Source organism: Scaptodrosophila lebanonensis, unplaced genomic scaffold, assembly GCF_003285725.1.
Source record: "Scaptodrosophila lebanonensis strain 11010-0011.00,11010-0021.00 unplaced genomic scaffold, SlebRS2 tig00000001-arrow-pilon, whole genome shotgun sequence".
Lineage (NCBI taxonomy): Eukaryota > Metazoa > Arthropoda > Insecta > Diptera > Drosophilidae > Scaptodrosophila > Scaptodrosophila lebanonensis.
This window is the reverse complement of record NW_022060529.1, coordinates 29,890,964-29,907,225: the sequence shown is the minus strand read 5'-3', so window position 1 is coordinate 29,907,225 and position 16,262 is coordinate 29,890,964.

Here is a 16,262-nt window from a genome sequence, read left to right as displayed (position 1 = left end):
CCTCAAGTACAAGAGCAAGAAGAACCAGATTCTCGTAAGTCCGAGAGAGGACGAGTTTGTGTTTTTTTTCTGATACTCCTCCCCACTCCCCCGTAATTTATGTTTTTCATAACTCCTGGAATTTTGAACTTAAATTTGGCAAATACTTCCAGTTTGTGATTATATGTCCATATGTTAAGTTTCATCATGATGGTAAATTCTGAAGAAATGTCAGGTTCTTTAATTGTATGCATTTCTTCAGTTTATTTACATACAAGTTATTAATCAAACAATATATATAAAAGAACTTAAAATAAGAATAACTTCCGCAATGCTGTGCTCTTGTCTATGCACACGTCTGCTCTCTTCGACGACTCAAACGATACTCCCTTCTCTTCATACTTGACAGAAAGTTATAGCCATAAATAAAATCGCTGCCCATGCGCTGCCTGCAGCTCTGCCCGCAGCTGTTGTTGTTGTTGTTGCTGCTTTGGCTCAAATTTGAGCTGCATACATACACGCATATAAAGACGCAGAAACACGATTCTGATGTAAATTTATTCTATTGAAATTGAGTATTGTGTTGAATATTTTATATTTAATTTCATTAATTAATTAAATGTTTTTAAATATAAACTAATTTTTTGCTTTGAATTTCGTCCTATCTTAAAAATATGACCCAGAGTGTACTGCGCAGATCGGATATCTCTCAACCTGTTCGTGTTACTTCGGGTGTACCTCAAGGTAGTCATCTAGGCCCATTGTTATTCACTCTATTTATAAACGAACTTGCTTCTATCCTGTCACATTCTCACATACTTATTTATGCTGATGATGTGAAACTCATTCTTTTATATAACAGTCCTCTCTCCCACACTCGTTTGCAGGATGATCTGAAATGCATGCAGAGATGGTGCTTGGTTAACCAGTTACACCTTAACTGCTCCAAATGAAAGTTTATGTCCTTGTATCTGAACAGACCTCATCTTAGACCTCACTTATACGATTGACTATGAATTATTGCAACGTATTTATATTGTCGAAGATCTTGGAGTTCTGCTTGAATCTAAATTGAACTTCAATCATCACATTTCTTGCATCATAAACAAGGCTAAGGGCGTTCTTGGATTCCTTAAACGTTGGTCCAAAAAATGATCCCTATACCACTAAACTACTTTACAGTTGACTGGTACGGCCTATTCTAGAATACTGCTCATGCGTTTGGTGTCCGCAGCACAAAACGCATCAGGATCGAATTGAGTCTGTTCAGAAACAATTTTTTTGCTCTTCCTGGTTTAAACTGGGATCCCAACCTTCGTTTGCCGCCTTACTCGAGTAGAATTCTGTTTATTAATCTTCCGTCATTGGCTAATCGGAGGAATGTCCTTGGAGCTGTATTTCTCCACAAACTGATTGCCGGTACTGTTGATTTTCCTTTCCTATAAGGTCGTCTTAATTTCTCAGTTCCTTCTAGAACGACAAGAAATTATCGTGCCCTTATTCTTATTAGGTGTACAAGTGATTATGATTATAATGACACCAAATTTTAGTCCCAGATACCTTATGTGAATAAGCAGAAAATGTGTATTTTGGAATTTCCCTCCCTCCCCCCTCTCCACCGCAAATAGCGATTTTCTCTAACTCCCGTAATTCTTGTAATTTCAAACTAAAATTTTGGAAATATCCCAGTTATTATGTGTCCGTACGCCAAGTTTCATCATGATAGACCGATTTAATAAGAAGTTATAGCCATAAATATATTTGCTGCTGCAGCGCTGCTCAAGCGCTGCCCGCGGCTGTTGATGCTGGTGCGTTGGTTGACTGCACACATGTTTACACAGGCACGAATAGATGCGCACAGGCATACATACACTCACACAGACGCAATTGCTATGTAAATGTGCAATTATACACCCTTTACGTGAGTTCGAATACCGAGAAAGGTAAAATCAATCCAATTTTTTTTATTTTTTCCTAATTTTTTTTATTTTCTATAATTATTGTAAACATATGTACAGAGTATTTCAAAGTCGGGACACCCGACTTTAGCTTTTTTACTTGTTTTTTCTTTTAAATGTAAATGTGCAATTATACACCCTTTACGTGAGTTCGAATACCGAGAAAGGTAAAATCAATCCAATTTTTTTTATTTTTTCCTAATTTTTTTTATTTTCTATAATTATTGTAAACATATGTACAGAGTATTTCAAAGTCGGGACACCCGACTTTAGCTTTTTTACTTGTTTTTTCTTTTAAAAATTAGCTTTTAAGTAATTCTATGCTTCTTCTCTCTGTTAAGTGTTTATACCCTGTACCCGTAGGGTAAAAAGGGTATATTAGGTTTGTGCAAAGTATGTAACATGCAGAAGGAATCATCTCCGACCCCATAAAGTAAGAAAAGCTAGAATAACCAAAGTTGGCATCCAGATTCTCCTAGGTCCGAGAAAGGACGAGTTTATATTTTTTTTTATTTCCCCCCTTCCCCCGCTACAGAATATCGCCAATAGCGTCCACATTTCAAATGCTACCTTAACCAAACTTGCACACATAATTTATATATAATTATCTACTATTGTTTAGAATTTTATTCAATTCGGTTAATTCTAAGAAAAGTTATTATATTATATTATTTTATTATTAACAAATTCTCGCCAGTACAACCCCCACAAACTTCAGCAACAAGTTCCCTCTTCTTCTTCCTCTTTTTGCTGCTGCTTTGTGACGGAGGTTTACCTGGGTAGTGTAATACCCTACACTGTCGGGCTTGCTCGACTGTGGCGTTCTCTCTTGTTATACACTGTACTTGTAGGGTAAAAAAGATATATATTATGTTGGTGCAAAGTATGTAACACGCAGAAGGAAGCATCACCGTCCGTATGTCTGGATGAACACCTAGATTTCGGAAATGGCTGCGCGTACATAAACCAAACTTGGTATGAAGACGCTCCTAGTCCCTGTTAATACGAGTTTATTTTACTTTTTTGTATTTTTCTCGTCCCCACGCTACAGAATTACGTCAGTACCGTCCACATGTCAAAAGCTACATTAACCAACTTTGCATATATTTTATATATAATAATTTATATATAATTATCTACTTTAAATTTAATCTAAACAGGTAAATTCTTAGAAAAGTTATTAGTGAAACAATTTCACTCCGGTACTACGCTCACAAGCTGCAGCATCAAGTTCGCTCTTCTGCCTTTTGCTTCTTCCAGAGGCGCATATACCTCAGTGCCGGAAGTTTACCTAAGTACAGGGTATTTCACTGTCGGGCTTGCTCGACTGTAGCGTTCTATTGTTATTTTTTTATACCGGTAGATCTATTGCTGCCTCTGTCCACACTTGGCTGTGAGACGGGGCACAGCTAGCCGAAGGGCAAATGATATTCCCCCTCCGGGCGTTAATTAGATATTATGGAAACTTGATTAGATTTCTATAAAAAAAATTTATAATTTTTATATATTTTCCTCCTATGAGGATAGTCAATGTTTGTTGACATAAATAAATAAACAAGCACGATCCCCGTCATGTGCAGTTATTCACCCTTATTTTGACTCCCAAAGGTGTTTTTGTTACAATTAAACCTATTTTGTTTTGGATGACTCTATTTTTACCTTATACATAGTATTTTAAAAGGTAATGGCTTGTAGATTTTAGGAATGCAATTGTTTCATAAATAATTTTGGGTGAGCCTGTTTTCAGCATTTTTATACCCTGTACGCAAAGGGTAAAAGGGTATACTAGTTTTGTGCGAATGTTTGTAACAGGCAGAAGGAGGCGTATATATAGTATAGTAAATATATTATTGATCAGTATGGCAAGACGAGTCGATATAGCCATGTCCTGTAACGACGCCCTGGTGACTGTCACAGGGTGTCGTCACTAGGGAGGGACGGCGAGGTGTAGTTTTATGGAAAAAGGAAAGATATAGATATACAGATTTAACGTAAGACAATAATGTAAAATGGAGTAAGTTCTTCTTTAGCCAAGAAGGCATGCAGCTGCGCAGCGTTAAGATGGCATTTATTTTCTGCCAATTGCCACTCAAGGCCGCCTACACTAAATAAAAATATTAAAACGAAGCCGCCTCACCGTTTTATTTTTGGGGGTTCTAATAACAAATAACTTGGACTACTCTGGTCGTAGAGGATACAACATCACAGTCCGTCAGTCTGTCCGTCCGTCTGTCAGTCTGCATGAGCGCAAGGATCTCAGGAAGTGCAAGAGCAAGAATAACCAAACTTGGTATCGAAGTTCCCCCAAGTCTTAGGCAAATCAAGTTTGTTTTTTTTTTCTGATACACCCCCCACTCTCCCGCAATTCATGTTTTTTTTTCTCCCGTAATTTTAGGAACTTTTTATTCAAAATTGGCAAATACCTCCAGTTAGTAATTATGTGTCTGTATGCCAAGCTTTATCATGATAGGTTAATTCTGAAGAAAGTTATAGCCATAAAAAAAATCGCTGCCCATGCTCTGTCTGCTCCTCTGCCCGCAGCTGTTGTTGTTGTTGCTGCTTTGGTTCAACATTGTGCTGCGTACATACACGCATCTAAACACTCACAGATACAATTCTGAATCTGTACATGAACATGTCTCCACTTTTGTATACATGTATTGAATAATATGTATTTAATTTAATTAATATAATTTTTAAGAATAAATTAAAAAATAGGTTTTTTTTTAATTTTTTCTTTTTGGTGGGAGGTACAGGGTATTTAAGAGTTGAGCTCGGTCGACTTTAGCATTCCTTTCTTGTTGCTGCAAGGAATTTAGATCTTTCTTGTTGAAATGGGTAGAAATTTGTTTCTTTATGAGCTTTAGATATTTCTAATGGTTGTCAAGTAGTAGTCTATTGCTTTTAAAAAAGATATGCAATCAGAAAGGAGTGTAAATTTACCTATTTGCTTCTATGCATATTTTTATGCTGAAGTAGGGTTTTTCTTAAATTCATTTATTTACCAAGAAGACAGAAAAGGAAATGTACAGAGTTAAAGAAATAAGGGAAGTAGAAATAGAAAAAGATGAGCGAATCCGGGCGGTACGGCCGTGGAGCATTGCTTCGCCCAGGCGTTGACCCGTCTACATCCGTCCTCGTTGACGTTCGCGCTCCAATCTACGTAGCTCTCCCATGACGGTGGACGCGTAGTCGCAGCTAGAATTCCAAAAATGCTCGTCAGCCACCATGCTGGTGACGTTTGCGGGCGACAGCGGTTCTCCTAACAAGTCGTAGAGATGACTCCTAGCCCTAGGACACACGAATGTGATATGGTGTAGGTCCTCGCTAACACCATGCCCGCAGAAGGTACATTCGGCTGCGTCGTCGTGGCCGCAGCGGAATAGATAACTGCGAAAGCAGCCGTATCCACTCAGAATTTTCGTAAGCTGGAACGCCACAAATCCCTGGTTTCTTTCTGTCCAATTCGGAACGTTCGGGATTAACTGGTGTGTCCAACGGCCCTAAGGCTATGTTGTCTCGCACTTGCTCGCAGTGTCCTGTGCTGGGAGGGCGTCGCTGTGCTATCCCCGCCGCTGCTTCTATGAAGCTCGCTCGCCTCACTTGCGAGCAGGTCGATGGGTACCATACCGCAATAACCAGGGCAGCGTCATCAGAGACGGTCCTAAATGCGCAGCAAACACCCAAGGCGCCTAGGCGATATGCTCCAAGCATAGGTTTAACGTAGCTCTTGGTCCTCGTGGGCTCAGACGGGGGCTCCATACAACATGATCGCCAATGTGACTCCACAGAGCAATAATCTGCTTCCTTGCCTCGGTCCGCGGGTGTTCAGCATAATGCTCCCGAAAGCACAACCTGGTATCTATCATTACTCCCAGGTACATGATGGCGCGCTTGGAAGCCAACACAGAGTTCCCTATTTTCACGTGTGCTGTCTCGACAATCTTGCGGCTGCTTATTAGGACAGCCTCTGATTTTTGTAGTCCCACTTCTAATCCAGCTGCGTTGATCCAGTTGTTGATCTTATCGATGGCAGCATTGCAAATCCGCTCGACAGCCGACAAGTCTTTAGCAACCCCCACTATCGCTACATCTTCTGCGAAACCGATTACCAACTTCAGTTCGTTATTGCTGTTCGTCCGTGTAGTTACCTTAATGATCCCGTGGGTGCCTTTCCATGAGTGAGGTCCACGCGAGAGTTGACTTTGCTCCTTATGGGAAGCAAAGTTCAGAGCCAGATCGGTACTAAACAGGAATCTACATCTGAGCCTACACGACCAAGTAAATGGCGATGAACAGCACGCATTTCTAAAGGCCTGCCATGGTTTTAGTGGGACGGATGCAATAATGGCATTAGCCTACGAGCCGTTTCGGTAGGGTGTCAAGCTACGTACTTGGGTCGCAGAATACCATTATCGTCAACACGAATCGTCAGTATCGTAAGGGGGCTTCCAGTATACCATACGTAGCACGTTGCTGTTAAATTCCTCCATTGAGGATGTTCGGTCACATATAAAGCCGCGGAGGAGTTGGATCCCTCGTTGGTCACAGGATTTCTCTGGGCGGGATGGAGGATATGCCGCCCCTACTCGGCCGCCAGAGCCCCATTTTAATCATTTGGGCACACCACAGAGGCGGCAGGGGTTGTTGCAACTGCATCGGGACTAAAGTCGACCGATTCCTTATAGCCCAAACTTGTGTTGGTCTATGCAAAGATTCCACAGCTTATCAACGTTTGAAAATTTCACGTTGATTAATCAATTAAATAGGTAAATATATAATTGAATTATTGGTTAGTTAAATGATTAGTAAATTAATTTGTTAAACAATTAATATTTCCCATGTTAGGCAATAATTATTATATTTATGCAGCCTTTAGTTTGAATTATTTAAAGTTATTGCTTTGGCGCGCGAACATAAGCATACATTTTGTGAGCTAAGGTTACATTTTGTGAGCTGGTCACCCTAGTAATAGGATCCACATTACATGATCCGGCTCAGGCGGTTCGCGGTCGGGCACACTAAACATACACAGACACACACTCAAACACACACATACACTCATAACTATTCTACACACACATATGTACAGATTATTTCAAAGTCGGGACACCCGACTTTAGCTTCTCTACTTGTTTTCTTTTTGACGTTGTAGTGTAGGATGATGTTGATATATTATTCGAATACATAAATTTTTTCGTGCTTACTTTTATAAATTTTGTAGCAAATGATGTGCGCGAATAAAGTTCGCCCCATTAATGCGCAAGTGCTTTTTTGCCGAATAAATTCGTCGAGCAAGTTCACGTGTGGATAGCCTGCATTATGAAGTGTGGATTTTAAAATTCTTCCATATATGTAGGTGTAAGCCGTAATGTTGTTTGCATAGTGTAATGGATTCTACTCTGGTTATAAGTTGTTGTGTGTAAATACCATGTTAAATTATTTAAATTAAATTATTTATTTAAAAAAATATTTATTATTAATATAAAGCACGTAATTAAAAAAGTAATAAAATAACGTTTATTGAGGTTATCTGTACTTAAAAGGTAGGTTCTTGGTTTTCGGGAAGTCAAAACGTTCACAGGCACAAAGTATATATATATTCTTGATCAGCATGACAAGACGAGCCGAGCTGTCTATATAAGCACCTGGATCTCAGAGATTATAATAGCCAAATATAACACCAAATTATACATAAAGATGCCTTATGTGTCTAAGCAGTACGGATTTGTTTTATTTTTTTAATTCACCCCATTTGGATATTTTCCGTAATGCCGTTTGTGTAAAAACCTATATCTCGGACACTATGAGCTTTATGTACGCAGTACATCCACTCCCCGGCTATTGGGGATTTTTTGTACGCCGTTCGAATAATCACTTATATCTCGAAGACTATAAGAGCTAGATTCCCAAAGTTCTATAAACTAATAAAGATCTGTAATGGATTAAGCCTGAGATCAATACGCGAATTTGTTCAGTAGCAAAAATACATTAGCAGCGAACAAATAGCAAATATGCGTATAACAACAAAATGGGCAAATTTTTTCATTCGTTATAAAGTAAATTTTGTTATATTCAGTTCTTTTCTTTCACAATGTTGGCTTATTTTGGAGGCATTCAATTAATTGCTCATTACACAATTGCTTTACTACACAACTATTCTTCATACATGATATTTGTGCAAATAATACTATCCATTGTCAACAGTGCTGCCAGCACCTCGCCATAAATAAGGACAAATAAACATATAAAAACAAAACTCATTCGGACATACGAGAAATTCTGCCGCTGGTCGCAGTGAGTCACTCCCGACTGAAGCAGAGGGTCGCCTGAGCGGTCTAGCAGAGGCCATGCGTCATGTGTGTCAGCCGTGGTTCGCTGTACTTCGCCGTGGGTTGCTGCCAACAGGAGCAGAGCGTTGTACGAGCCAAACGCTCGTTCGTGGCACGCAGTCATATGTACATATGTGTGATGTGTGAAATTTTTATGTTGGTTAGCTTGTGTGTATATATTTTTTAAGGCGAAATGTGCGCGATCTCTTTCACTCTGTACATGCTGCCTACTCCGTTTTAGCTTGACCAAGCTGTTTGCCTACGATTGTACAGTGGAACCTCATACTACTTTTAAGGATTCTTGGCGTTGCAACTTAATTTAAAGGGACTTTACTACCTATTTATTTCCGTGCCAGTACAACCTACAAGCAATACGTATAGATCTTTAGTATAGTATAAAATATAATAGTAACAATCCCACAAACAAAGAGCATACCTCATAAAGACAAAGTTCCCTGGTGGAACAAAAGTCTCCAGCAGCTCAGGGACAAGAAGCAAGTTTCGTTCCATTTATACAAAATGCATATGTCTTTCACCAACCTGATCGAATACAAAAAAAAACAAATGCGTTGTTTAAACAAGTAAAAAAGCTAAAGTAGGGTGTCCCGACTTTGAAATACTCTGTACATATGTCTAGAATAATTATATAATCTAAACAAATTAAGTAAATAAAAAAACACAATTTGATCGATTTTACCTCTCTCGGTATTCAAACTCACGTAAAGGGTGTATAATTGCACATATACAAAGCAATTGCGTCTGGGCCTATTTGCTAAATTTGAGTTCGAAATTCCAAGAATTAAGGGAGTTAAGATTTGTGAGGGAGAGGGGGGAGGGAGGGAAATTCAATGTACAAATTTTCTGCGTATTCATATGGGAGTCTCGGACTAAAATTTGGTGTTCCTAGGTCTTATAGTCTCCGAGATATAGGCGATTATACGAATTGAAAATCGGGAAAATAGGGGGGGTAAGTGTACATTTCATGTACAGAGTATAAAAAGCGGTTCTTTCAGCTAAACGTACCTGTCTTGAAAAAAGTCCGGAATGGCTTTAGGCGCCTATCCGGCGTCCCTCCGACGCTTATTAAATTCATAAAATCCTCTTCTGACCTTATTTCCTGCCCCGACAGATTGCTGAAGACTTTGGTCAAACAGGGTCAAAATACTCAGCAGATGTTAACTTTCCAGACGTTTATATAAAACAAAAATACCTGTACAACTCAATTTCATACCACCCTAACCTGGACTCAAAATTCACACTCAGTGAAATTGACGCAGCCTTAAAAAACAACAAAGACAATGCTCAAATACATCCTGCCCAACCTAAAAAACAGGCTTCTAGTAATACACAACTTCATGCTAGAAACCGGGACATACCCACACACCTAGAGCTCAGCAATCGTTGTCCCAATAGCCAAGCCAAACAAACCTACACACGAGATTACCAGCTACCGTCCAATTTTCCTACTCTCATGCATCAGTAAAAAAATCGAAAAAATAGTTGCACGCAGGCTTATGTGGCACATTTTCCAAAACAATTTAATATCACACAACCAAGTAGCATTTAAACGGAAAGACAGCACGATGGACGCTTTACTGCGGATCCAACACTTCGTGTCAAATGCCACTTCGACCAAAATCATGTCTCCATTTTGGCGACTGATTTCAAGAAGGCATTCGATCGCGTGGGGCTACACGCAGTGCTCAGTTGGCTTGAGCTCTGGGGTATTGGTCCTAAGCTTTACAAGCTTTCTTATAAAGGCTGTTGTTGTTTGTTGAGTTAGCCCCTAGTAATAAACTAGTAGCTGAGTTTTTTACAATTGGTACTTGAACCAAATGTAATTCGGAGCAGCTGAAAGAGAATGAAGAGCACGAGTGTTCTTGTGGCTCTGTCTGTTTATTGATTGAAATGCAAGGGTTTATATACAAAATTTTGAATGTGCGTGGGTCTAATTATTTCTAATAACTGATAGTTAAAATAAATCGTTATTGGGGTGTCGTATGCAGCTAGCTGAGTCGGTGCGTGCATATCCAGCATAGGTGTAGGTAGACGTGGCAGCCGGTTGGTGGTTGTTTTGTGCACATGCGCGGCCGCTATTCTAACAATAGCTAAGAATAGCTTCCTGCGTTGGCTTCATATGCACATGCGTGGTTCTTGCGTAGCTCATTATAAGGTCAAGTGCATGTGACATTGACAGTTCGATGAAATTCAGCGTGTGGGGCATATATGAACACCAACAAAGGCCTTTATGGCCACCTTTAGAGTCAGAGCCAATAATGTTACCTCAGCCAAACACAAACTACTGAACGGCATCCCCCAAGGCTCCCCCCTTTCTGTTGTCCTTTTTATGATAGCATTCGAACAAATAAACAGAATATTTAATTGATGTAAAGATATAAAAGTATCGATTTATGCAGATGACGCTACACAAAAATTAAAAACGTAAAATTTTTCAGGCAGAAATTTTTAAGCATTTCACAAGACTTAGAACCGTGGGGAGCCTTTTCATGTGCAACACTAGCCATATAAAAATGTCAGCTACTCCATATCTGCCGAAAACACAAATGTACTTTTCCCGACATAAGCTAGAAAAACAAATTCATCAAAAATTCTTGCTATTTTAAAATTTTGGGTATAATATTCGACTCGAAGTTTCTCTTTAAGAAGCATTGCCTTTATCTAGAAATACGTTTAAATATTATTAAATTTGTAAGTTAGTTCAAGACACAGCAATGTACATATAAACACACTTATGAACATCACTCGGGCCCTAATGCTTTCCAAAATTGACTACCGATCTTCGGATGGTGCTCAGCGTCCCACAACAGGCAAATACAGGCCCCATACCACGCTGCAGTACGCCGCTCCATCCCTACGTCACCTATCCTCTGCATTCTGGCTGAATCTGGATTGCCCACAATTTCAGACAGGGTATTAAAAACAACAATATAACTCATCCCGACGCTATTTACAACAACAAATCGCCTATTGGCAAACGACTCAGCACTGCAGCCAAAAGTACTACCTTCAGCTCCGAATATCTAGCCCTCTTTCTATCTGAAAAACACAGATGGTTCGAAAACGGCTGCTTCTACAACTTTCGCTGTGGTCGATGATGACAAACAACTAATAGCATGAGGACTACTCCCCACGTATAGCTCTATTTTTACGGAGGCGCTCGGCAGTTTAAAATCCTGCCACTTCGCTGCCAGCAACACAGGAGCCATTGTCATCTGTTCTGACAGCCTATCAGTATTATCAGTTTTACGGAACCACGAATACAATGACTCCATAATCCACGCAATCCGAAAGATTGGCTCCGAAATAAATATAACACTGCTGCGTATCGTTTTAAACAAGTTTATTAAACTATAACTGATACTGATATAATATAAGCAATGAAATAAAGCTACGGAGCCGCGGAGTGCGGAGCTGCAGAGTGCGGAGCTTAAAAAACTTTTCGTCTGTCTACTCCGCTTGTGTTCAACCAAGTGACTATTTGCTTGCTAGTGAGGGTTCGTTATACAATAAGTATGGAGTGACAATATATCGATAGTATACAATGTATTGGTGTTTAACAAAACAATAGTGTTAGAAGATTTTTAACTGTTTTAAATTTGAAAATATGATTTTGGCGGCAACATTCCCCACCTCGTAATTGATCCGCGGATCAGTTACCATTCTCGGCGTCGACATCTAACACGGCTACCTTTGTTGCTGGTCGCTCCATAACGCCATGTTGGGTTTGGACTGTCACTCGCCGGACTTGTCCGTCCTTGGCCATTACTCCATCGATGACACGCCCTTTTGGCCAGAGATTCCTTGGTAAGGTGTCATCCACGATGATAACTATGCTGCCAACTCTAATGGGGGAACACTTTTGAAACCATTTAGTGCGCCTGGTGAGTACCGGTAAGTACTCCTTTAGCCAACGTTGCCAAGCGATCTCTAATTCGTTTAACTTGATGCCAGCGCTGCTTTAGGTTTGTAGACGCTGCTGAAAATGGCTTGTAACCATTTGATGCACCCAAAAAAAAATGATTTGGAGTGAGTGCGGTGTCATCTGCCGAATCCAGACTCACGAACGTAAGCGGGCTTGAGTTTATGATGAACTGTGCTTCCATAAGTGCACTTGGAAGACTCTCGTCGTTAAAGGAATAACTTGGGCAGATGCTTTTCAGGACAGCCTTTGTGGATCGCACGAGACGCTCCCATGCGCCTCCCATATGTGGAGCTGATGGTGGGTTAAAGCGCCACTCGATGCTTTCATACTTGACTGCTTTTTTGTAAAAGTCGATGCTGACGAGTTCCTCTCGAACGGCCTTTTCTGTCGATTTAAAATTAGTGCCGTTATCGGAGTAAATTTCCCTTGGAGTACCACGAGTATTCATGTAGTTTGCCAGACACATCAAACATGTGTTGGTGTCCAGGCTGTGCGCAATCTCGAAGTGTGCAGCACGCAAAGTCAGGCACGTAAATAATACACCCCATCTTTTCTCTTTACGCCTTCCAACGTTTACCAGTAATGGTCCAAAGTCGTCAACGCCTGTAAAGGTAAACGGTCTTTCAAAACTGCCAAGCCTTGCTTTAGGTATCGGAGCCATCTGCGGAGGAGTTGGTGTAGCTGTTGTAATCTTGTACTGTTGACATTTTTACCGAACGCTTTTGTACAGGACACGTAGACGTAAAATGGAAAATGCTTGTCTTATATCGTTTATGACGGTTTCGTGCGCGAGATGATGATACTTTTCGTGATAGCTTCGCGCCACTAGGAAGGAAATGTAACTCTCTGGTGGTAGGACTATTGGGTCTTTTACCGGGTCAATTGTATTTGCTCTTCCTTGAACTCTTAAAATTTGATCGTCGTCAAGGTAAACATTTAGGCCGATCAGTTTGCTTTGTCGGCGAATAAAACGATTTGCGGTTAATGCTTCCACTTCGGCTGTGTACATTTGCGCTTGGGCTTGCTTATAAAGTAGAATTTTTGTTTTTTTAATGTGCGATGACGTTACCATATTGGGCTTAGGGCAGTTGCCGCACAGCTCACGAAGCTGTTCAATATATAACATAAATGTAGCCAGCGCTTTGAATAATCGCCGCCAGTCGGAAAAATAGTCCACATTAAAGGCGACTACATTAGCTTTACCATCAGAACGTGTTTACGAAGCTCATCTACATTATCGGCTTTAACAGGTGGCTGGTAAGTTTTCGGCCAGTCGGTGTTTGGCATCTTTAAGAAATCTGGTCCCTCTAACCATTGCTTTAGCTGAGGACTGCTGATTACTTTTGTTGCTCCATCTGCGACGTTAAGTTTTGTAGGTACCCATCGCCATTGCCTTACGTCAGAGTATTCTAGGATTTCTCCAACTCGATGCATAACAAGTTGTTGAAAGTTACGAGGATCCATGACCAGCCATTGTAGAACGGTTTTTGAGTCTGTCCAGTACGTAGCGCTATCAATGCAGCGACCGCGAGCTCCCACGAAGTGCCATGCGTAGACCCATTACAGCAGCTTGGAGTACCATTCGTGGTATCGACAATGGCTTCAACGGCGCAACTTTGCTTTTTGCTGCCACAAGGGAAACTTCAACTTCATCATCTCGGGTCACTGCATGAAGCACAAGAGTATGCGTTTTCGCTAGCGTCGACGAAAGTATGTAAGTCAACATGTTTTGCTCCATCCAGCTTGGTAGAGTAGCATCTCGGAATTTGTACGTCGGCGGCTTGAAGCAGTACCTGCTTCCATTGACGCCAATCCTCTTGAAGCGACTCCGGCAGTTGTTCGTCCCAACCAATATTTGAACGCCAGACTCGCTGAAGTAGGATTTTGAGACCAATCGTGTGGCATGCCAGCAGCCCCAGGGGGTCAAATATTGACATGAGTACCTGAAGCACCTCTCTTTTACTTGGAACTGAGTGTTCCGCCAAAACGTCTCGCCTGAGTCTCGAGAATCTAAAAATGAACTGAGACATGTCATTAGACGGCTTCCAATACATACCAAGCACCTTTTCGGTAGAACCGAAATGCACGGATGTGCTGCTTGATTTGCCATCGCTCAGGAATTTTTGTAAGACTTCTACGGAATTCGATTCCCAGTAGTTCGAAACCACCATTTGCGTGAGCTCGCTGCACCTGAGTTGCCACCTCAATTGCTTCTTTGTCGCTGCTCATGCTGTCAATAAAGTCATCCACGTAATGCGCCTCTGTGATGGCTTCGTAAGCTCGTGGAAACTCGTTGCGATGATATTAGGCATTTTTGTTGCGAACATAATGCGCAATTCAGGGCGCCTAACTAATCCCAAAGGTCATAGCTCGCATGACGTATACGCTCATCTTGTTGCTGCTTTGATCGTACCAAAGAAAACGTTGCGCATTCATATCCTCTTCGCGTATGTTAATCCTGTGGAACATCTCTGCAATGTCAGCTCAAACTGCAACTTTACCAACTCTGAAGGCTAATAGTACATCAATGAGTGGTTTTAAGCGATCTGGTCCACTAAGTAGGAAATCATTTAACGATGCACCACGTGACTTGGCCGCTGCATCCCAAACGAGTCTAATTTTGTTTGGCTTGTTTGGATTTAGAGCGATGAATATATGCAAGTACCAAAAAATATTTATTCTTCCCATCAGCATTCGTTAATCGAATCGCATAACCTTTTTGTGTAAAGTTCTGGCTCATTGCTAATCCTCTTTTTCAAACAGTTTAGCCGTTTTAGCGCGTTTGAATAACTTTTTGGCAGCTCTTCAGTTGCATTACGCCACAAGAGTCCAACTTCATATTATATTGTCCATTCTTCTTTTGGCATGTTTGGTCCAGAATTTCAATTGCTCGTTTGTCGTCCTTTGATTGTAAATTTCGAGGCAAGATATTGTCAAGATTGAAACTTTCTTTGACTTCGTCGTGAAGTTCTTGCCATTTGTAATCACAATGATGCATGGATACGAATAGCTGTGAGGTTGTTGAGCCTTGGATGCTGCAGCCCAAGAAACATTTCGATGCAATGGGTTCATTCCACTTACCCTCACGCATAATGCGAGGAACGGCAATTTTCCAATTATTCGTCCCAATTAGTAGCATTGGTTGAATGTTGTAGTATGACTGTAGTGGGATATCCTTGAGGTGGTTATATTCACCACGCAGCTCATCTACGCTTACAGTTTGCTTTGGAAGTCCAAGATTTGGTATAGTTTGGACATTGTTAAGCCAGTAAAGCTTTTTTGAATTAACGGCGAATACTTGTATAGAAACCCGCACGGATGTACTCTCTAATTGAGGGTGTAGACTCGTCACGAGGATGCATAGCCCAAGAAAGCTTATGCTGGTTCGGTAATTTATCGACGAGCTCTCTCACCAGTACTGGGTTATGGTGATGCGCCTCATGCACCCGCACGGATGTACTCTCTAATTGAGGGTGTAGACTCGTCACAAGGATGCATAGCCCAAGAAAGCTTATGCTGGTTCGGCCAGCGCGAACTCTATTAAAGATTCTAATTTATCTTTAGGTGGCCGTAATTTTCTCACCTTTTCAATCAATCTTTCCAGTATATGTTCTGGCCTACCGAAGAACATTTTCAACGTGCTAAGAACATCAGAAGAAGTTTATCTCTGACCAAATCGCGTGCTCTACCCTTTAAGCATTTTTGTAGCCGCAACATATTTTCCACGTTTGAAAATCCGGCCACTGAAGTACTATGCTCGAAGGTGCTTATGAACATAGGCCAATCTTGGGGATCGCCACTAAAGGCAGGTAAATCCTTTGGTATTGATTGCCTGGCAGCAATTTGTGTACTCGTTGGAGTCATTGTAGAAATTTGCAGTATGCCCATAGAACCACTTATGTTGGAACCATCTGGCTGGTTCATTTGTGCCAAGAGCTTATACTTTTCCTCAATGAATTTCTGATCAACGATCCTTTTTTCCTCTAGCATTGCAAGCATTAACTGATTTTGAGTGTTTGGTGACGAATTAACGGCCATCGATGTATCTGT